Raw genomic sequence first — 22,620 nt, 5'->3', positions numbered from 1 at the left:
TGCTTAAAGCCCTTCAACAAGTAGCGAGCGAGGAGCGCGTGCGTCCGATTGTAAACTTCGACATCGATTTAATCTCGTAATACTATAGCCGGTATAGACTCGCTCGCAGCAATCGAATACACGCGGCCAGATCGTGTTGTTTATGTGGCGAGTAATCGAACGGCTTCCATCGAGAAGCGCGACACCTATAAATAAACGCGCGCGGCTAGTGCATTGAAATAGAAACTGCACTAGCGTGCATCTAGTGGACAATATTTTCCGAAGAAACGGACGATTTCACGGCTGATAGGGCGCGAATTTCATTTAATCGGCTTATTTTTTAAGACTTCGGTAAGTCAGTTATGCTGGAGTGCGCTCGACGAGTTACCTGTTCTGGCGACGACAATGGCTGTTGAGATTAGAGAGATTGTGTACGAATGACGTTTTTAAAATAAATAAATAATTATTTTTGAATAGCTTTTCAAAAATACAAGGTTGAGTAACATAGTGAAACGCTTTTCAAACAATATATCCAACCCACGTCATCCGATGCATATTCAAACATTCAAAAACACACACACCCGTTCCTTTCTCAAAAAAGCAACCCTCGCTCGATCGATCAATCACGAAATCTCCCACTAAATCAGTCTCCCGCACATCCAAAACGCGAACGAACGAAAAAAAAAACGAAAGGAAGGAAATCGAAACAGGGCCAGCAGCAAAACGCACGAGAGCACACGCTGCTACACATAATCCGAGGAACCTAGCGGGCGAACACGTTTTTCCTCTCTCTCTCTCTCTCCGTCTATATCCACACATACATAGCGCAAGTTAGTCGGTGATTTCCGTGAGTCGCGTGCGAGGCGCGATCCGCGGCGGCGGCCCCAGTGGCGGCGCGCAATCAATAGTCTTAGCGCTTGAGAGAGAGGGAGAAAGAGAGACGAGAACACACATACGATGCGCTTTGTGCGGCGCGCCACTTTTGCAGTTGTGTGCTGCTGCTGCTGTTGCCGTCGCAAGTTCGCGGGACCGATCGAAATTATATTGCAAAAGTGAGCTTTGCCTGGTGGGAAGGAAATTTGCCAGGAGGAGGAGGAGGGGGAGGAAGGGTTGAGCTTTTTTCTCGAGGGTGGTCGTCTCGGTGCACGTGCACTCGCGGCAGACTGAGCGAGACGCTACGTTCTTGTTTCACTTTTGTTGTAATGGACAGCTGTTATATTCTGGGCTTGTTATTTTGACAAAATGATAATTATTTCCACGAAGCAGTCGCTGCGGAGGTCAAGTGCAGGTCGAGCTTTTAAACACTCCTCGGATGAATCATCGAGTCCTCGCAACGTTCGGATTCCGATTTCAACTCGACGCCCGCGTACGTTTTTTTTTTTTTTTTAAAGCACTCGGCCGACCCTGACTTATTCAAGCATCGCGCAATCCACTCTCCTCCTTTTCTGCCCCTTCTCCTCTCCCTCAAGGCATCCCGGATCCAATTCATCCTTCGGATTCCATCAGTGCAGCAGCAGCACGCGGTATAAAACCAGCTCCAAACCGAATTACCGGCCGCATCTCGCCACACCCTTGTACATTCGCACACCTGCTCTCCACGCACGTATAACGGCTCTGAGAAGAAAAAAACGAAAGAGAGAAAACGCAATCTCCTGCACGTGGACGCGTCTCAGCCTCCATTCATCCTCTGCGCTCTTATACACGGTTCTATAAGTTTCCTCTCTCCTGCACGTCATATGTGGAAGTGGGCGCTGTGATGTAATTCATCTTTCAAATTTACCGTGCTTTTCCGCTTGGTTTCGTATAATCTTGATTTTTTCAGAATAGGACGCGCTGGCGCCATGTTTCGCGCTCGGGACGCCTGCGCCGGGTGACGTAAGGATGGGTATTGGCGATTTCTATTGATCGAGAGGGAGGAAGAGGGAGAGAGCTTTTTCGAGCTTGCGACTGTTTTTTTATAGATTGGGCGGAGTGTATTTACGGGAAATGGAAATGCCGGATGGAAATAGAACTTTTTTTTCAATGGCTTTATACCCGACGAATATTAAAAATTATCGTACATCCATCGAAGTTTCTTATTCCAGACAGACGGAAGAGTCTTCGTGCGATATTCGCATTATACGGATATATTCGGAAGGGGCTCAACGCCGCATACGTGGCACGCATTCTGGTGTATCTGTGTGGCTGCGTGAGCAGTGAAGAATGAGGGTGCATATTTCTCGCGTAAACCTTTGATCCCCAGTTAGTGGAAAAGATTGAACTGTGATTCCCGCAACTTTTCCCGACGACGTATAATCGTTCTTTACGACATTGATACTCCTCCCCATGAGTCGAGAGAGAGAGAGAGAGAGAAAGAAGACGAGTAATTAACGAGCTCCGATTTGTCATTGTTTTACTCGGTTAATCAAGTGCCTCTTCTGCGATTCCGAATAAAGAAAAATATAGCGGAATTTTGCCCTTCGAAAAATAATAATAAAAAAAAGCAAATATAATACAAGACTCGTTTTACGAGCCTCCACTCACGAAAACATCCCGCCGCCGGTTTGAAAAGAGAAGCAATAAACCGTCGCTCAGCCAGAAAACATTTTAACCTATTCACCGTTTTCCAATACTATACCGCCCTCTCTCTCTCTCTCTCTCTCTCTCTCTCTCTCTCTCTCTTCCTCTCCCGGGATTATTTGATATGTCAGACATTTTCCTCCACTTCGTTGCACGTCCTCCTACTTCCGCGTAAGCTCGTTTGCGACGTGTACTGTGCTCTCTCTCTCTCTCTCTCTCTCTCTCTCTCTCTCTCTCTCTCTCTCTCTCTCTCGTTTTACGCGCAATATAAGGCCGTTGTTAGAGGATCGCGCGAGCGAGCTATATAAGTAAATCTCGGGAACAATGACAGCTTTTTTCTCTCTCGCTTCAGCTGTGTGCAGGGCGACGACGTAATTAGAGATCAAAGATATGTCGCTGGAAATTTAGGGAGAGGACGTTTGCCGATAGGGTTAGTCGAGTTATCCGCGCGCGCAGGAGTACATATAGCCGCGGTTGAATTTTTTCCGATATCAAATTTTTTCGTCGCCCTGCGACTGTTTTCGAAGAACGTCTCCGCGAGTCGTAAAGTTTGTTTTCGTGCTCGTTGAGGACGTCCTTCTGAGATTTTTTCAGACGCCAGAGAGAGAGAGCGAGAGAGCGAGAGAGAGAGAGAGAGAGAGAGAGAGAGATATAGAGAGAGAGAGCTATATTTATATAACCAAGGAACATTCTCGGGAAATGTATTTCTGCGCGCAAAAATTAAATTCTAACTTTGCCCCGCGGCCTTTCGAAACCAGGTTAATTCCATCTCCGCAAGAAAATTCATTCCACATCACCGTGCGAGAGATAGAGCTTTTACACTGCGTGAGCTTAGTATAAAACCGAAAATTCCTCAACGGCCGCCCCTGTTACTTTAATTAAAGAGTATGGCGCATTCGACGACGGTAGTAGAGAGCAACGCACACACAGAGCGCCCGATAAAATTAGCTCCAGAATATAAGGCCTGATAAGAAAATCCCTACACACGTGTAACGCGATTTCTTCCAACGCCCCTTTTTTTCTTCCAGCCCTCTCTCGTGCAACACCTCGACGCGCGCGTGCACGTGGAATCCTTTTTGCGCGACGCTAACTGCGCAGTCAAGTGCGACGCGCTTTTTCGAGCTTTGAGATTGGGCCAAGTTTCGCGTAAGCTATCCTTTTAATGCAAAATACGATGAAGTTTTGAAAAATTGTTCGCGAGAGGAATTGAAAGTCGAGGAAAAATAAAGTCGATACACGCAGAGGGGCTGAGCATTCCCCTATACAGTAGCCGAGTGAAGGAGAAATCTCGAGAAGCGAAAGTCCGGATTACGTGGGTGGCTGTTCGCGGAAGTGAGCGACGGAATTATTTTCGCGGGAAAATCGGGCTCTACTTCTCTCCGCAAGCTCTCCCCCCACTTTGTGCGGCGGCCGCGCTGCTCTCTGTATATGTTTTCCGTATAAGGATAATATCGAACGATAATTTTATTCCGGCTCTCTGCGTGTGGCCGTGGTATTGATTGAAAAGTGTATAATATATCCCGGAGTAACACGCGGATATTTGCGTTGAATCTCGGAATAAGCTCAGCTACTGCTTCGTTATTTTTAAAAATATGTCAGTAGCCTCTGCAAGTTTACGATTTGTCTGTGCTTGCGGGCACACGTGTGTGTTATCTTTTATGCTTGAAATGGAAAGGTTCGAAATTGTGTTGCGAGCTTTTTAGATCCTACGCGGAATGCATGACGTATATAGTTTGTAGTATATTTTCAACGTTAAAAATAGAGAGACAGCGCAGGTTACGTGCTTTTGTAAAATACACAATCGATATCCGTGTACGGCGTATCTACTAAGCACGGCGAGCTTTTTTAAGCTCGCTTTGTTTAATCACATTTATGCAAATAGACTTTGCAGTCTGTTGCGCTTGAGCATTATTGGGAGAGAATCTTATTAAAAGCTCGAGTTTGCTCGAGTTTGCTTATCGTCGGACTATCTTTTTTTTAATACTTGCGCGCAGCTTCTTAAACTGACGAAAGAGCGAACGCGTTTCAAGAGTAGTATTAGCGGAAGTAAAAAAATGCATAGACCAATTCCACGGAATTAATAGCCACATCAGCGTTGAGGATATAAACGTGTTTGTATTGTGCATTTTTCCCGCGAATTTATAGCCGTTCCAAGTGTGCTTTTTTCCGAACTTTACCACGCGCACGTCCTACTTTCGCGCGATCGCATAAAAGAATATATTTTAGTCCTCTTTCGCTGCTGCACTTATTAAACCGGGTTAATAAGTTGGTATTGAATGAATTAAAACTTTTTTTTCTCTCCCTTTCTCTCATCGCGGAGGGATTACGATTTTTTCATTACGTTCCTCAAAATTGAGCCGCCCGATTAATTCAATGGCCTGGGAAAACAAATTTACCCTGTAGCCCTTGTCGCTTCTATTCAGATCCGTGACTATAAAATCCACTGTTGTATACACCTCTAATAAACGTCCATCAAATTTATTTCCCAAATTCCTCCGTCGATCCTAACGAGCTCGAACTCCACTCTCTGAGTACATCCAACAAGTTCGCATTTTCTACACAAAAAAAAAACCATAAAGAAGCTTCGCCATCCATCACACAGAGACTTTTCAATATCCCGTCAAGTTTTTCATCGCGAGATATCTCGATCAGCGCACGTATCTCGCATTCACGCGGTGTCGAGGGTCAGCTGTCTTATTTTTATTAATGCACGAGCTTATCTCTCTCTAAGAAAACTCCTCCCGCGGAGCTTATCTAATCCAGGAGCAGAGCGAACGTGCTGCACATCCTCGTGTCGGCGAAATTGAAGCGTATAGAGGCATCCGCCTCGTCTCACGCAATCAATTAAAGCTCCCGGACCTATGGATTCTCTCTTTAAAGCCATTTTTCAAACACGCGCTTCTCCCCCTCCGATGTCATAAGAAACTCCAAGTCCTCCTCGAGTCGTCCCCTCTAGTACTCATACACGTATACACAGATCAGAGAGACGCATACCAGCAAACACAGACACAGCTGTTCCGAAAACGGAGCTTCTCCCACCGAGAGACGATAAGAGCTTGCGCGCGCGCTTGCGTTCGAGAGCGCGGCGGCAACGGCGTGACGTCACGAATCAGGCAGGGTACGTTGCGGAAAAATGTTGTCATGGCGACGACTGCGCCGAGAGAGAGAGAGAGAGAGAGAGAGAGAGAGAGAGAGAGAGAGAGAGCGAGAGAGAAGTCCGAGAAGGGAGTGAAAGTAGCTTGCGAGCTTTAGTCTGAAAAGATGGAAGACGGCGCGTCTTCACATAATGATAAGGAGAAAAGGCGAATCGACGTGGGATCTGCGTCTTTGATCTTCTCGTTCTCTCTGTGGACGTGTGTGTATGCGAAGCCCTGAGTAGCGCCACTTTTCCGTGTACAGCAAAGTGGAAGGCTGGGATTCAAGGAGCAGAGAGATTCGATCTTTCGCATTTATTGGATTTTGCAATTCAAACGGAAATTCCAGAACTCCCTCGTTATCGATATAGCCTGCTCCTTTCTTTTGCCTTGAATTTTGTATTTGGAGAGGTTACCGGTAGACGCGGCTCTCATTGTGTAATCGAGATCGATTGAATTTATCATCGATAACTGTGTATCGGAGTTATATATTTAGCGCGAGAGCTTGCAACAGCACGCGCTTAATTCTATCGAAAGTTCAGAATTTCCGACTAACTTTGCGCGATGTGCCGACATCGGGCGGCGCGCACTTACTTGCCTACTTTGTTCGAAATGTGTCATTGATTAGTTTACTAAACTCCGCGCGCAGAGGGTAAGTAACGATTTATACGATGTAATTTAAGGTGCGGGCACGTATATGCACGTAGTAGTAAACGTGAAAATTACCGTCGCGTGTGCGCAGCGCGAGGTGAAACGCGCTGCTGTATAATGACGAACGTGTGTGCGACGACGTAAATAATTAAAGGCAGCTGTGTGTGTGTATGTGTGTGTGTTAATCATCGAAGTTCGAGCTTTTACAAACATGCATATCTGTGTAACTGTCGAAAAAACGGCTAGAAATCGCGAATATTCGTTCCAGGTAATAGCCCGTGCATGGAGTTTTAACGGTAAAAGTGTTCTCTACATTTCGGTTCATTGTCAGGCATAACACGATAAACACAATCAATCAATCAATAGCCCTGCGACACGTGATGATCACACACACACACACACAAACACACACACACAAGTATATAGAACATTCATGAACGGTTCGTCTACTATAACACATACCAGTGTAGCCGTGTCCCGTAATGACTTTCTCAAGAGTCGAATTCGAAGGCGATTGATTTATCGAACCGCAGCAACCAAGACGCGTGTGTACCTATATGTGTGTACGTGTTTACTAGCTGCGGTAATTTTCGTTCGGAAATACTGACATTCGAAATAGCAGCAGTAGTTTCGAGCGAATGAAATATCGAGTTTTTCATCGGGCTGTACATAGAAGGCAAGCGTTTGTTTAGCGATCGCCTTTTTCTCCTGGCTGATGAATCACCGAGAGTTTTGATTGATAGACTGCTTATGAAGCTAGTGTTTCTTTTTGTTCGAGAAAAAAGTAGTATTCGTTTTCTGTCTACTGCAGGTGAAGCTCTCGCCTATCTCGGGTGTGTGTGTGTGTGTGTGGAAGGTTGGAAGCATTGGCGGGATTAAATTCACGCGATGAAATCACACTATACACACACTGCGAATAATGCAGAAACAGAGAACACTTTCGGAGAGAGAGTTCGAGTTCCCGCGCAAAGAGAAAACAAAATATGTTTTTTTTTTGCGCATTCAAAAATTTCATTTCGGCGTAAACGATGAAGGATTACGTATATAAACGCAGCGACGATCGCATTGCGGCAGGGTTTTGTTGATCCGCGACGACGTCTACGAAAAGGGAAATAAGAACGCTATAAATAGCGAGATTAACCTATATTTCTCCCCGAACGCAGTAGCTATGTATTAGGTCACCCGCGAATACGTCCGGAAAACAAAGGAATTAAATTTCCCTCTTCTCGCGATATTCGAAAATCCAAAACGATCATATTTTCCTTCCATTTAAATCCCCCCGCCACCGCGCGTGCATATGGGCAAGAACGACGAAAGCTCGACGGACACACGATAACAGTGGATCATGTGTCCAGCGGCGTGCGTGTGTAGGAGTGTAGGAGGGAATAATTCAATATTTTCCTCGCGACTTGCGGCGGATCGATGGCGAAATTACTACTGTGCCGTGGATGATGTCCCAAGGGAGGATAGTAGCAGTCTGCCTCGGCGGCGTCTCGCGAATTTTCGAACGCCGGGAGAGATATCCGAGTAATCGAGAATTAATGCCATGAGAAGAAGAAGAAGAAAAAGAAGAAGGAGGTGGGGATGAGGTCGACCTGGATTCGCGAGCGAGGTGCTGTTTGCCGTTTTCGTAGCATTGACTTTTCGGGACTTTTGGATGATTCCTTCCTCTCTACTGATATATTTTGAATTTTTTTATCAGTTCTGAATTAAGCAGCTTCACTACTCGCCGCGATATTAAAAATATCTCGGGCTGAGAAAATTAAAAATTCTTCGAATACTTCCGTTAGTTAACATCGGGAATTCCTTCGATATCCGGGCGGATTTCAAAATTTCCCTCCATCCACGAGGTTCGTCGTCCGTCCGTACGTTCCTAAGCACGAGACTCGGCTCACTCCGCAATGGTACATATTTTACGAAGAGAACCCTTCCAGCGGGTAGTGCTCGGAGTCTCGCTCGACTTCTGCTTTGCGGCCAACGTAACGATTTTTTTATCATTCAAGAAAAAAAGGGAGAAAGAGGGAATGCGCAATGAGACCACGAGAAAGTAGCTACTTCTTCGCTTTTCGACCCTTTCTCGAGTCGTATGCATGGGGTTTTAATTACTGATAGTATTTTCCCTTTTTTCCATCCAAGCGTTCCCGGTATCGCTAGAAGTTTTACTCGCCACGTAATTTCTCCCGGGAATAAGCTCGCGAGTGCTTGCGATAAAACTTTTCAAGCTGCGCACTACTCGCGATTCATATCCCTTACTTATATACCTCGAAATGGAGTCGAAGCCGTGTAATACATCCTACGAATGCATCTCGAATCGTACGTACACGTGTGTGTATACTATATATACACATGCTTGCTTAGCCTCCTGTAACAGTGCGCTTGCGCCTACATGTACACACATTATAAAGAAACGCACGAACAGCAGCAGTCGTCTACTCTCTCTCTCTCTCTCTCTCTCTCTCTCTCTCTCTCTCTCTCTCTCTCTCTCTCTCTCTCTCTCTCTCTCAACACACAAGGTTCAAGGACGGATTTACTATGAGATCAATACCGGTTTTGCGGTCAAACGAATATCTCCAAATGAAGCGTTATATTGCACATACGCGATAGCTATATAAAGCGGCGGAGCTTTTCCGAGAAGAGGATCGAGCGGCCTTTTTTCCATTACTCCGCTCTCTCGTGTACATAAGTACATGTCTCTCGCAGCGAGTTCTATAAGCCGCAAAGCAGTGTGTATAGGTTTTGTTTTGATTTCTTTCTTTCTGCCCTTTTTCTTACGTTTCACAGGGTGTATTCGCAGAAGTTTCGCGCATACGTATGCACCGCGAGAGCTTTTTTATTTTTCTCGCGCGCGAAAAAGCTTTGTGGGTCAGGGGATAGGGTATTAGCGCATTGTTTACACGCGTTCGAGTGCAGGTTCGTTTGAGCGCATTGTGCGCAACGGTAATGGCTTTTTTGTCCGCGGCCGCGGCTCTCCTTTCGAGGGTGCATTATTGCCCTGCGGCTGAAAGGGGATATCCTTAAACGATTCGAACGACGTATGAATATCGATTGACGATTGTCTCCGTATACAATACCAGTGAAGGGAAAAGACGCACGTGCTTGCGGCGGACGAAAGTAACGAACGGACATGCATTATTTTTTACTCCATTGCGGCCGTAGACTGCACGCAATGCGGGAAGAATTATACGGAAATTGAAATGCTAATTACGACGTTAAACGCTCCGTCCCTAACGTTACCTCCACCGATTTGTATTATACAGTGGAGACTTTTAACGCAGTGTTGAAAAATTCAAAAAACATCGCTTTCCCGCCATCAAAATCCCGCATCGTCATCGTCGAGTGCCCAACCCCCTCGTTAACAGCAGCGATTATCCCCATCATCATCGTCGTCGCTATTTTCGTATACAGGCCTATATAGCGACGATCGATTTGAACTCGCTTCTTCACAAAGGGCCCCGATGCGCAGCGCGGAACAGCTAATCAAACTTCGCGCGCGCAACACTCGATTTTGCGCTATGCACGTGTATAGACGCCTCGCGACTAAACAGAGAAACCGCGGACAATCGAGTTGGAAGGCTCTTTGAAGCCCGTCCATTTCCCGTCGAAGGATGACGATGCACACACACACCGCTGAGGTTTCGATTCTCCGAGCGTTGACCTTTTGTACACGCTCTACTACTGTATATAGTGCTGCTATCTGTGCGCTTGAAATTGCACAGCAGTATACATCTGTTTTTATTATTCTTTTTCTTTCCCTTTCAGGAGAGAGAGAGAGAGAGAGAGAGAGAGAGAGAGAGAGAGAGAAGGAATGTTTTTATTAAAGAAGCTTATACGAGGGGCAGTATTTTCGTTACGAAACAGCGACGGCGCTGAGTGTCTGACCGTAACGGGAATGTTCTACTTAAAGCTCGGGAGCGCATGCTATAGTCTTATATTACGTAATGCAATATCATCGAAATTCCTTAATCAATTTTACGTGCGGTTATCGCCTCGATGTAGAGGCAGATGATGAAGTTTCTCTATGATGAAGTTTAATTTTGTTCCTCCATTACGCTCTTTGAATAATTTATGATGTACAAGTTGCAAGAGAGGGAGAGAGCTTTCTTCTGCTTTGTCGAAAAGCTTGTAGCCCGGCGTGATTACACGATTTTCGTTTTGCTTGATGTTCCAGCTCGAAATTGCTTTTCGTTCGCTGTGGCTTGATTTCGTAATCACGAGCTTGAAATATACGTGGGAAATAGGATGTTTGTGAAAAAGCTCGTCTGACTCAACTCGACTCGGAATTCCATTCGCTCTGCATCGATTCGATCGTTCCGAGAAAGCGGAGACAGTTGCAAAATATTAGGCAAACTCAAAGTGGCCAGTTGAGACTCGACGTATGACTGACTCATTTCGCGGGATATCTTGCTAAAACGGAAACGAGTTATAATACGCGGAAGAGTTTTAATACACTTTATACCGTGTAATAAAGCGTGCCACGCTTTTTTACACCCATTATCCGCCCCCGTTTCTCTCGTATGAAAAAATGCGAGGACGCTTTTCGAAACCAATGATTTCGAGAAATAAAAAAAGAAGTTACAGCGAGTAAGCCGTGAAAAAGAGAAAGTGGACAATAGGACTTTTATTTTCGTCTCGACGCTACGTTTGAAACAAAGAAAGATAGCGAGGAAATGGTGGGAGTGTTACAATGTAATGCGACGTAGGCGGCGAGCACTTCACACCTGTATGAATATTCATTCAGATAATCCGCCCACTACACACTCTTATCGAACTATTGTACAATTTTATTTTACTTAAAATTAAAACTCAATCGAGTGCAGCTGTCTCGACGAATTCCCTAGAGCGTATATAGAAAGAGTATAGTCGTAGGCTAGCCTATTAAAATCCATGTTTCGTATAACGACGGTATAAGGTTACAAGAGCTGTCTCACCTTTCAGTCGGAGATCCCATAAAATCCGGCTTCGTAAATCACGACACCCCGAGCCAATATAAAACAAATCGCCCTCATAATCCTTCGCCTGTGATACTCGAGTCAGCGATTTCGAAACCAAAAGTGAAAACTCATCGTATCGTTAAAGTATATTCTCGAGTGAGCTGAAATTTCGTCGAACGAGCTGTATGGCTAGATATAAATTTCGACATCGGAATATGAAACTCGTCGTAATATCGCATGTATGTTATAACTAACTATGCATCGAGCTGAAATTATCTTCTTTTAAATGTTCCAATCATAAAGCAGCAAATCCCTACAAAAACACTCTCAAAGCTCTACTACATAATCTCCCACACGTATCAAAAGACACCACAGAATTATCCAAGAAAACTCAACATCAGCAGCAGCAGTAAAAGATCGAAAAACAAGCAAGAAAGAAAACCAGTTCTGACCGGCGCGGATGGGTGACCCCCGTGTCACGCACGAACATATACACAGCGTGGATCGCAGCAGCGCTTGAAAAACCAGGTTGCAGAGGGTGTGAGCGCGCCGGAATCGATACAGCGGCGAGCGAGACTCTATCCGTGTATATACGTATATGTATACGAGTCTGAGTCAGTCTGCGTCGAGGCGAGTTCGCGCCGATTATTATTGGGTGCCAGACGGCCGGATATATATATATATATATATATATATATATATATATATATATATATGTGTGTGTGTGTGTGTATATATCACACACACACGCGCGCGCGAGTAAATAGAGATTCGAAGAGCCCGAAAATTGCTCGCTATACGGGGAATTTTTCCAAGTGTGCGCGAAGCTATTTTCTTTCGATTTTTTTTAAGCGTCGCTTGAGCAAGGCTGGGTATGGATTTTCTGAGCATTATTTGGTTTAAGCGACGATGTGTTGATGGATACACAGTTTTGATTTTAAGGCAAGCTTTTGTGCGTGTGCGTGTGTGTGTGGGGGTGTTTACCGTCAAGGCTGTAACCCGAGACTCGTTTAATCAACGATTGCCAGAGAGGGATATAGAGATTAAAAATCAAAAAGTCAACGTATTACACCATTTAATCGAGCCAGCTTATACGTGTAATTCGAGATTAATTTTCTCTACGCGAGAGGAACTGAGCCACGTACGGATCTCCAAAGTAATTGCAGTTCGTAAATTAAAGATTTTTGGCGCTGAGGGATAGAGAGAGAGAGAGGGAGAGAGAGAGAGAGAGAGAGGGGGGGGGGAAACCTTACACACACACACACATACACAAGCTTCCTTCCAAGAACTTCGTAACGCCCGAGGGATGAGCAAGACGTGTACTACCCGCTAGTGCACTGGCTTCTTCGATCCGCGAGCAAATTGAATTTACCTCTATGATCGAGAGAAATCGAGGAGGTTAACGACGACGATGCGGTAGTGCAGGTCCTACTCTGTCTATGTTTGCAGTGTAAACACCTACAAAAACGTATATATGCAATTGGAAGATACGAGCTAGTGCAGTGAATAAAGGAGTAAGTTCCGAGGAAAGGACTGCAGGGTAAAAGGGAGTATATGGTAAATCAAATCATGTAAATGCTCGGAGCTCGTCGGGACGTATTTGAATAACGAATCGTTGGCTGCTATCCCACACAACAGTGTAAACACGACGTGTGTACGGGAATGTAATTCGATAAATGTTGTATCGAAAAATTCAAAGAGAAAATGCTTCATCAACGGGGTGTACCGAGCGAAAGGATCACACACCGGAGGGCGATACAAGTGAAGAGGAAAAAAAAGTAAGTATAATAGCCTCCCCTGCTGAATCTCACAAGTATCCGGAGACACACCCACACACATACACACTCGAGAGAAAGAGAGCTCGGGCTAAAAATTACTCTTTAACGCAATCAAAGAAAGAGCCGGGAGCATCAGATAAAGAAACGCGGGAGAGAACGTGTCTTCGAGAGACAAAGAGTACGGAAGGTATATACGTATACACAGGCTTGATTTGTCCCAGGCCAGGGGTCAGGGGACCAATAATTCCTGATCGGATCCTTATTAGGCCAACCCGAAACGGCGCGTGTGCTACTGTTGCTGCGTTTGCGGGAAAACGACGCCGGGAAACGAATTTATCGGAAATAGTGGGAGAACCGCCTGTGTGTTAGTGTGTCTGCAATTTCGTCACGGATTTATTTATGATTATCGGTGAATTGAAAGCCAGGATTAATTTCGTAAATATTCATGGGGAAATTTTTTCTACACCATCGGAATGTAGTGTATACTTTTTGGCGCTAATGGGTGTAAGCGAGTGACGGACTGGTAATTAGAATAATGCCTCGATGGGATCTGCGTATTGATATTTAGATGGAAAGAGCCGGAAATGGTCGTTAATATTTTCACGTTTGATTGTATTTGCCGATAGGGGCCGGTGTGCGTGTGAAGCTTCTAAAATGGGATACACACCTTTACAGTCTCGGGTTGTGTGACCGGGCACTTTTCTCGCAGATGTTAACAAGCCGTTTACAGCTGTGAAATATGTATTATCCGTTATTTCTTGAACGAAAATAGCAACAACTATTTTGTTTACGTATTAGCTCGGATCGTAAACATGATTATAAAAGTCGATGCTCTGCCAAGATATGCCCGCGTTGTCTTACGTATTCCGGACTTTATCTACTTGCATCGGATTTTCTCGACGGTCTAGTTAACCCCCCAGGCTGTGCATAATGATACACGTAGATTTGATGCTCCTAATCAGTCCCTTCAAAAAAAAAACGATTTTTCACTCGAACTAATGCACGTAAAAATTATCTTTCAATACAACCGACGCACGTCCGTCTTCGCCCACGCACATAAGTCGAAAAATCCATCACGAAAACAAAAAGCCACTGCAGGTCAGTCGATGATTAATTCGAAAAAAATAACACCACCGACGTTCGCCATACCGATAAGCCACACAGGGAGAGAGAGAGAGAGAGAGAGAGAGAGAGAGAGAGAGAGATACACCCCCGCAGACGTATCAATAAATACGTGGAGTCAATCCGGCATCGTTTCAATTAAGAAATCCAAGAGCCAAAGGAAAAAAAGCTAAGCCACCCGCACATGCTCGCGCTGATGTGTCCAGCAGAAGCTTTTCTCTATATATACCTCTACATCCATACGACACGGCGCGCGAGCAGTCGATTAATCAACGTCGCACGCAGCGTTACCATCGATTTCCGTAATCGTGCGAAAACACGCCCGAAGCAGCTCTCTTTCCCTCTTTCATCTCGTACGTGTGTACGTATATCTATACAGCGCACACAGTCGTCCAATCGTCGGCGAATCAAGCGTAGTAGTACTGCAGTGACGACTCGATCGTTAAAACTCAAAAGGACTCGTTCGCATACACACACACATAGGCCCATATAGAGACCAGAAAGCAGAGAGATACTGAAAGGATGGGAACTATACGTCATGTGCGTGGACTATAAATAGTGGCTATATAAGTCGAGCAGTTTTCGGGGGAATATGAAAGGGGGGGGGGGGATTTATCGAGGCGAGTTTTTCCCTTTTGTCGATCGTAGCGACGCGTTTCCTCGTTAGCGGCGTTATTTATTTCGTCGTAGAAATGAGATAAATATTGGGAGTAATGGCTCATACGCCCGTGTGTATACGTATATATAGGTATGTGAGTTATGGGACTCGAGATCGAGGGGTGACACTACTCGCAGATTTCGTCGTCGAGAGCAGAAAATGATAAAATTACGTTTCCATTTCTCGCGCATTTACGCGAAAGACTGCAGACAGAGAGAAAGAACATTATATATACATGAAGGAATCCCGAGGTGTTGGAGAAAGCAGGGCATGAGAATATTTGATTCGATATCGATTCGAATTGTAATTCCCTTTTTATCATCAGGGGAATGAAATTACACGCGACGCTGCGCGCAAGCGCGCGTTGCGAAATTTTTCCTCGCGTATAATACGCCTGCGAATCTTCGCGATTAATATTTTTCCGAATCTCAATCGCAAACGGTTTATCAGCCAAAGACGGACATACGCACACTCCCCCCTCCCCCCAAAAATATATATCAGAGAGCAAAAATTTTTCGTCTAGGCTCGCTCGCTCCGGCTGTCAATCTAAATCCATAAAGCGCTTGAAAAGAGATGGGCTACTAACCCAGATTCAAGAAGGTCATCCCTCTCTCTCTCTCTCTCTCTCTCTCTCTCTCTCTCTCTCTATACTTGGCTTTGCGCCTGCCCAGAGTGTTCTCTCTTTCGTGCGCGCGCATACACAACGCTCGCTCGGGGTGGAGCTGCCCTCTTTTAACGACGTTCGACTATGTGTATAGTCGCCGCCGCAATGAAATAAAGGAGAGAGAGAGAGAGAGAGAGAGAGAGAGAAAGAGAGAGAAAGAGAGAGAGAGAGAGAGAAAGAGAGAGAGAGAAGGGAAATGTACACGCGCGAGAAATTATATGTAGCGTGTGTGTATGTGTGTGTGTTTGTTGAGGTGCATGCCACGCCGATTCAGTCAGCCTTGCGCGGTTGTTTCTTTTTCTTTTTTTTTTCAAGTATTTTTCTCGGGATCGCTGGAATTGTTCGTGTGCGTGCGGCGTGCATTAATTTTAATTATGCGCTCGGCGACTTTATGGCGAATAAAATCTCTGTTTCTTTTTTATTTTAACGATGAAACAGTGTATTGGGTTATTTTACGGGGGACGGATCTTTAAACTCGGAAGAAAAGAATTAGAGAAGCTTAACGTCGCATTTCGACATCGTCTGTGATGACAAAGGAGATTCTACCTCCGGAACATTAAAATGCTTCTAAGCGTAAACAAATCCGATTGCCGTCGTCGAGCGACTCTTCGTTTTTTCCTAATTTTTTACGAAGAAGCTATGAGACCTAATTTCCATTTCTAAAAACGAAGGATAAAGGCTGAATCCATAAACAAAGCAGCCAACGAGGAACGCGTCCTTTTTTCCACATACACAGTACAGTGTCTATCGTTAAAGCCGCGAACGCGCACGCAGGTGAATTCCCATATGAGTCGCGAACGGCGCACCCGTGCGGTTCTGTGCGGCCTCTAAAAAAATCATACCGACACGACAAAAAAAAAGACAAGAAAAGAAACGCGCAACGACTCTATATATCCGCGATGTGACCGCGTGTTCTCCTTTTCTCGCCGGCGCGCTGCTCGTTATTAGTCGAGTGTTTCGTTGCTGATGGCTCCGAAGGTGAGGTATTTCAACGATCGATATGTGGAGATATTTAAAAAAACGCGAATTTCGCATGATTCCGCGTACACTTGATGTATTCGAGGATAATTAGCCGCTTGTGAACGCTAAAAATGTTAAAACGTTTCGATATTACAATATATGCATATCGTGTGTATTATTTAAGGCGACTCTGTATCGCGACGAGGGTGTGCATGTATGGATTTGAATGCAGTTTCGCGGGAACTTTGTATTATATTTGAATTTTAAGTTGCACAGTACAATGTGCCGCATTCAATGCGCTGTATATATAACTCTCTCTCTCTCTCTCTCTCGCTTATCAATAAATTGATATTTCAAACGCTTCGCTGTACTGTATACTCTATAGGCACACTGTGCGGCGCAATGTAATACACGCAGTTTGGAGCAAAAGCGCCGGGAATTGATAAATATTTTTTCTTTCATCCGTCTGTGAACGCGCGCGTTGGCGGTAATTAAACAAAAGGCATATGCGTGTATCGATGCTCGCATAGATGCACACGTCGATAACTCAAAATCAGCCCTACAGTAGCCTATACACATGACGAAACGAATTTCGCTTCGACCGTTGATCCCAATTAGCGGCGTTGCGACGAGAGACGATGAGTCGTACCGGAAAGAAGATCGATCTCTCGAGTCCCCCGGTAAAAAGTCGGTGTGACTGTGTAGATGGCAAAACGGGAGCATTTTCAGACAATGCCAAAAATAATGAAGCGAAATCCTCGCTCGCGTCGGCCCGGCAAATATGACACTCTATCAACATCTGCTCTTTCTCCGAATGCGACGTTGTGGGCGTGAGAAAGTGAGCGAGTATACTAGTAGGTCGTATTCGGTTCAGGTCACACGCCACTTTCCTAAAAGTTCAAGGATTCTTCCTCGGAGTTCAGTTCGATTACGAGGCGCTACACACGATCTCATCGCATCGATTGCCAATTTAACGTGTGCCTCTACACTTTGCGATTGTCGGACAAAATGATATCCCAATAATGAGCAATAAACAGACGGCTGCAGGTCTGACGCGACGTTGCGCGACGTTACTCCCGTCGCGGTCGGGCGTCTGACTCGTCGCGGGTCTGCACTACTTTCTGCGCTACTGCGGCAGCTCTTCATGTGCATAAGAACTGCTGCTGTGCCGCGACTCTGTAAGTGGTCGGCAAAAAACTTTCTGTCGAAAACAAACGTGTGTGTGTGTGTGTGAGAGCTTTTTCTGAAGGGTCCTTTACTTTCACGTGTCTCTCTCTCTCTCTCTCTCTCTCTCTCTCTCTCTCTCTCTCTCTCTCTCTAGTTTTTATTTTTTTAGTCGATTTTTTCATTGCTGTTGTTGTTTTTTGCGGGGGAGATATTAAATTCTTGTGACAGAGCGAAGTTTGCTCATTCGTGTCGGCGACGTGTATTTCGGTTTCGCAGAGAGTCGTGACGATTATATCGATCGCGAGTGTGTAATATAATACCGAGATAAGTAGGTAGACATATTTGTAAAATTGGATTAAGCTTTCGCCGATTTGAAATAAGGAGAGAAACAAACGCTTAACATTTACATGCTCACGCACTTGTAGGCTGTAATTGGATCTACGGATATTACGTCAGTCAGTCAGCTGGCGCAACAAGACTTTAAGAACCCTAATGAGATTTAGCCATCAGACTCGACACTTTCGCTTTAGCTCGGAGGAATACATCGATGATTATAGGAGTAACTCTTCCGTGCGTCGATAACTAAAATATTAAAGCGACCATCAGCGTTATTACGATATCGAGGACTTTCCGATCGTTATACACAAACCAGAGACACGTCGACTTGTCGAGTCACGGGGCTAACGAAAAGCAAAGACGACGATTCGATTCCGTGAAAGCCTCGAACGCGCGTGTTGTACATGTGCGTATACACACACACACACACACACAGAGCGAAGTGCGTCGAGCACGACGAAATTGCGTTTTCCACTTTGACACACGCGGAGAGTCGACGACGGACAGGTACTGGACTGACGAGTATGATCTAGTCGTAAATATCGGAGGCGATATGTCGCCGCTGTGGTAGTCGTCGACGGCGTTTATTGGAACAGGCAAACAATGTCAGGTCTAGTCGAGGCCGATTCGATTTGATATGATGGAAAAAAACGTGTGCAGATGAGGCGACGAAATTTGATATCGGTTTGTAGACGGGGCGACGATCGATGGCTCTTCGAAGATTGAAATAATCGGTATGTAATCGGCGACGTCAACTAATTAGGCGACCGCAGAGTCGCAGTCGATGATATACTTGGAAATTCGGTCAACTCTCGCTCTCTGACTCGCGTATATTACGTGTATGTATAAATATATTGAATTTTCGAGGTATGTGCAAACGGACTGTGTGTACTCATCCTGCTTACATCCTATAAATAAGTGATCTAGATAACATTTGTGTGTATAGGTCTAATGGTCAAATATTATATTATAATAATAGACAAGAATATTTGTCACCATAATCGTTATGACTTTTTAGGCTAAATTTAGCCGCTATTGCTTCTTTAACGGTCATTATACAGCGTCCTAATGAATCCTACCAAATATAGTCACGTATTTAACTAATCACTACGGATTCATTTTCAAAAACTCCACAATCCATCCGAAAAATCTTGTAGTTTATTCAACATCGAGTCGAAAATCCCCTTCATCATCATCGATCACAGCAGCAGCATCAAAACAACGTGAGCTCGACGGTTAAACTCGCACCGTTTCTCTCAAAAAAAAACCATAGCGCAATATCGGGGGCGCGCGAAAAGATGCAAACAAAGCTAAATAAATAAACGACACGTATACACTCGGCATAGGAGTGCGCATTAAAACGAGCAATTTCACCCCGAGGAAAGCGTCAGACGCGGAAAACGAGGGCAGCTATATGCTCCCCGTTTCGAAAAAAAGGTATAGCCAAGTAGAAGCAGAAGAAGAAGAAGTGAAGCAGCTCATTCGTATTCCAGACCCAATTCCGATGCCAGCGCGCGGGAGAGCTATATATATATAGCGGATGGCTGCGGCGGAGAGAAATTAAATGCCGACAGTCGAATCTCGGGGACGCGCGACCCTTTTCATTTCGTTTGATCCTCTCGCGCGAGGAAAAATAAAGACAAGGGTATGTGTGTGTGTACGTATATGTCTGTCCGTCTGAATTATTCGTGTCGTTTTATACAAGGCGCTAAGATAACGGGTTTGTTTCTTTTCATTTTTATCCTCGCTCCTTTTTTGCGTCGTCGGAATTGAATGTCTGCGCGCATTGGGCGATTCTGGGCGACGGTACGAGATAATGGCATTTCATATAAATTCATGAATCGAGGATAGTAGTGAGAGCGTCGATCAGAGAGTTAATATGGATTAGTATATCGAGACGATGGCGAGTGCGATTCGAAAGAATTTGCATATCGAGGACTTGCTCGATCGGACTGTCGCGCGAAAAACCAATATTGTATTTTAGGTTTTTACAGGCGAACTTTTTTTATTTATTTCTGCGTATTTATAAACTCGTTCAGTTATAGCATAAGCGGCCATAACAGCAGGCCCAACAGTGCTGCTTTGACAAAGGTGGCATCGCATCGCTATTTATACCTTCTGCGCTCAAATTGTGATGAGAGAAATGAGGAAACGCCTATGCGCCACCTATCGTAGCTAGTCAGAGGCTATAGAGAGTCGGAGACTCGGAGAACGAATTTCTGACCAATTCGAGCGGCAGAGGAAAGCTCAGTCCAAATTTGTTGTAACAATATAAAATCAAGCTTTATAAAACGATCAAATCATAATATAGCATTTCCCCATCGAGCAATACACCCACGTTCGACTCCCAAGCGTTCGCTCTAATTCCTCAGAGGTGTATAAGTCTTTATAAAAGCGAGTGAAAAAACACCGTCAACGATAAGAAATGCAAAATTCGCTAAAAGTAGATTGTACACCGGTGCAGGACGCCTTGCGCTGCATGAAATTCAAAGCTCGCAATCTCGGTACTAGCGCGCGGCGGGGCTGTGCGCATAACGAGCTTGAAAATTATGCCAGTCCGAGGCTCTTTTATCGCGTTATATACATTACATCCCCGCGATTATTTCGTTAAGCTTAACGATTCCCCTTCTACGTCACCTCACTCCGCCAAAAACCCAATTTGACTTTAGCACGCTATGTAGCTTCTCTCAAAAATATTTTAATTTCAACTAATCCAGCGTCAAACACCAGCTTCGCCCTTGTAATTCGATTAAGCTGTACTCGAACATTGGGGGCTCCGCCTAATTTCCAGCGCATCCAATGTTTGTTCATTAGCACTCGTGCGCACGAGAGAGATATGTGTATGCTGATTTCGCGAATCTATACTCAGATACGCGCGTGTATACACACGAACATAAAATAATTAACGCGGCGCGATGGAATTTATCGGACGGCGCAGCCGCTTTTTACGGCCACTTACTTTTCCCTGAAATATTGCATTTTTTATTCGATTATGCATCGCGTTGGTATATACGTGGGGATTCGAAACGCGACGCGGACTAGTTTTTATTTTATAGAGAGAGAGAGAGAGAGAGAGAGAGAGAGAGAGAGAGAGAGAGAGAGAGAGAGAGAGAGAGAGAAACAGTGGGGGTAACGAATTCGCGCGTTTTATGTTGGGAATTATTAAATTCGTCGATTATACATTCGGAAAAGTTCTGTATCCCCGGGGCTAACACGTGCTCTAAATAGTGGCGAAATTTTCGTGCAAATATAGGTACACAGCAGCTCTCTTTCTCGTCCGATATTCGTATACACATATAATTTTACGAACTCGCTCTCTCATCCACGATGATAAGTGTCGGAAGTTCGGGTTTCTACATATCCGCGGAAAAAAGTTTCTCCGAGAAGGAGCCGAGAACCCGGAAAACGATGAGACCCGAGAATATACTGTTTGATTAAAGAATTTTTTCGGAAATAATCGGACTCTGCTCAAGTATAATGCGACGAGCAGTTCAAAAACTGTGCCCTGCGGCGTTGTAATAATTTTTAAGAAAAAAAGTTTGAAAAAATGTTAAAAAATCTGTTATATCACACACATTATATACACGAGCCTTTTTGCAGTGTGCGAGTTTTAATCGCGCATAAGTTTAGAATGAACCGTAGTGCTATCGATTCGCTCGACCTTGCAAATCGAAGCTTTTACACAGTATGTAGTTTAATACTTTTCTCTCTCTCTCTCTTTCTCTCTTTTTATAATTTCCGCGCACAGCCTCGACTTTCCTGGCTTAAGTATAAATATAGCGCTCGCGTCATTTTTTTAAAAATCCGTCTAAACAAACTTTCATCTCTCTCTCTCTCTCTCTCTCTCTTGGAATAATTATGCAACAAAAACTTCCAACGATTACGCTATCCGAAGTAAGCTATGAAATTTATGGACGTGTACAGCCCTCTTACGTAAGCCCGACGCACGGTGCAATACCCTTCCGAAAAGCCAAGTCACGTCGATTCCACCCCCCGAAAAGCATCACCTGTACGCTTACGTAACTGCAGCAGCTCCTAACCAAAACAAATCTATTCCTTTCCCTCTAAAAAAAAGAAAATTTGCAAATGTAATCCATCGAGAGCCTCGAAAGGGTGTATGCACACACACAACGTCGTCGCCTTTACGTAACCCACGGGGTTGTGTCGAGAACAGGTTGCTCGCGCGCGCGCGCGCGCAACGGCATAACGTATTTATAACTTTCCGATCGACGTCACTTCAGGGACAGCAGCAGCAGCAGTAGCCGATAATATCAGCTGTCCGACAGTTGCGCGCGCGTTAATTGCGCTCTCTCTCTCTCTCTCTCTCTCTCTCTCTCTCTCTCTCTCTCTCTCTCTCTCTCTCTCTTCAGCAGCAACGAGGAAATGAAGCGGCGCTGCTGCAACAATTCAGCCCCGCCGCAGTCTGCCGACGCCGCGTGTGATATCGAGTGCGCAAATCCGCGGGATATGAGGTACTCGGAGTGTGTGTTCTGTGTCCTGTAACGCGATGAATATCTTGGATGTATAGATATAGAGGGAGATTTCGCGCAGCTATATAGAGCGCGAGGATGATACGCGGTCTGAGAGTCGAGAGCCTCAGTGTGCGCGCGGGGGTGTATTAAATCAATTTTCTATTCAAGGTGCCGCGGACAATGAATTCAACGAATCACCGCTGCTGCTC

General features: G+C 45.0%; 1 protein-coding gene across 19 annotated transcripts in view; it reads right to left on the bottom strand.

Annotated features, from left to right (window-relative positions):
* Para (voltage-gated sodium channel alpha subunit) overlaps nucleotides 1-22,620 on the bottom strand; it is a 71,943-nt gene that overhangs the window by 45,624 nt on the left and 3,699 nt on the right. The window lies entirely within an intron of this gene.

Source organism: Nasonia vitripennis, chromosome 2, assembly GCF_009193385.2.
Source record: "Nasonia vitripennis strain AsymCx chromosome 2, Nvit_psr_1.1, whole genome shotgun sequence".
Classification (NCBI taxonomy): Eukaryota; Metazoa; Arthropoda; class Insecta; order Hymenoptera; family Pteromalidae; genus Nasonia; species Nasonia vitripennis.
The sequence above is the reverse complement of the archived record's forward strand: the minus strand, read 5'-3'. Positions and strand labels throughout refer to the sequence as shown.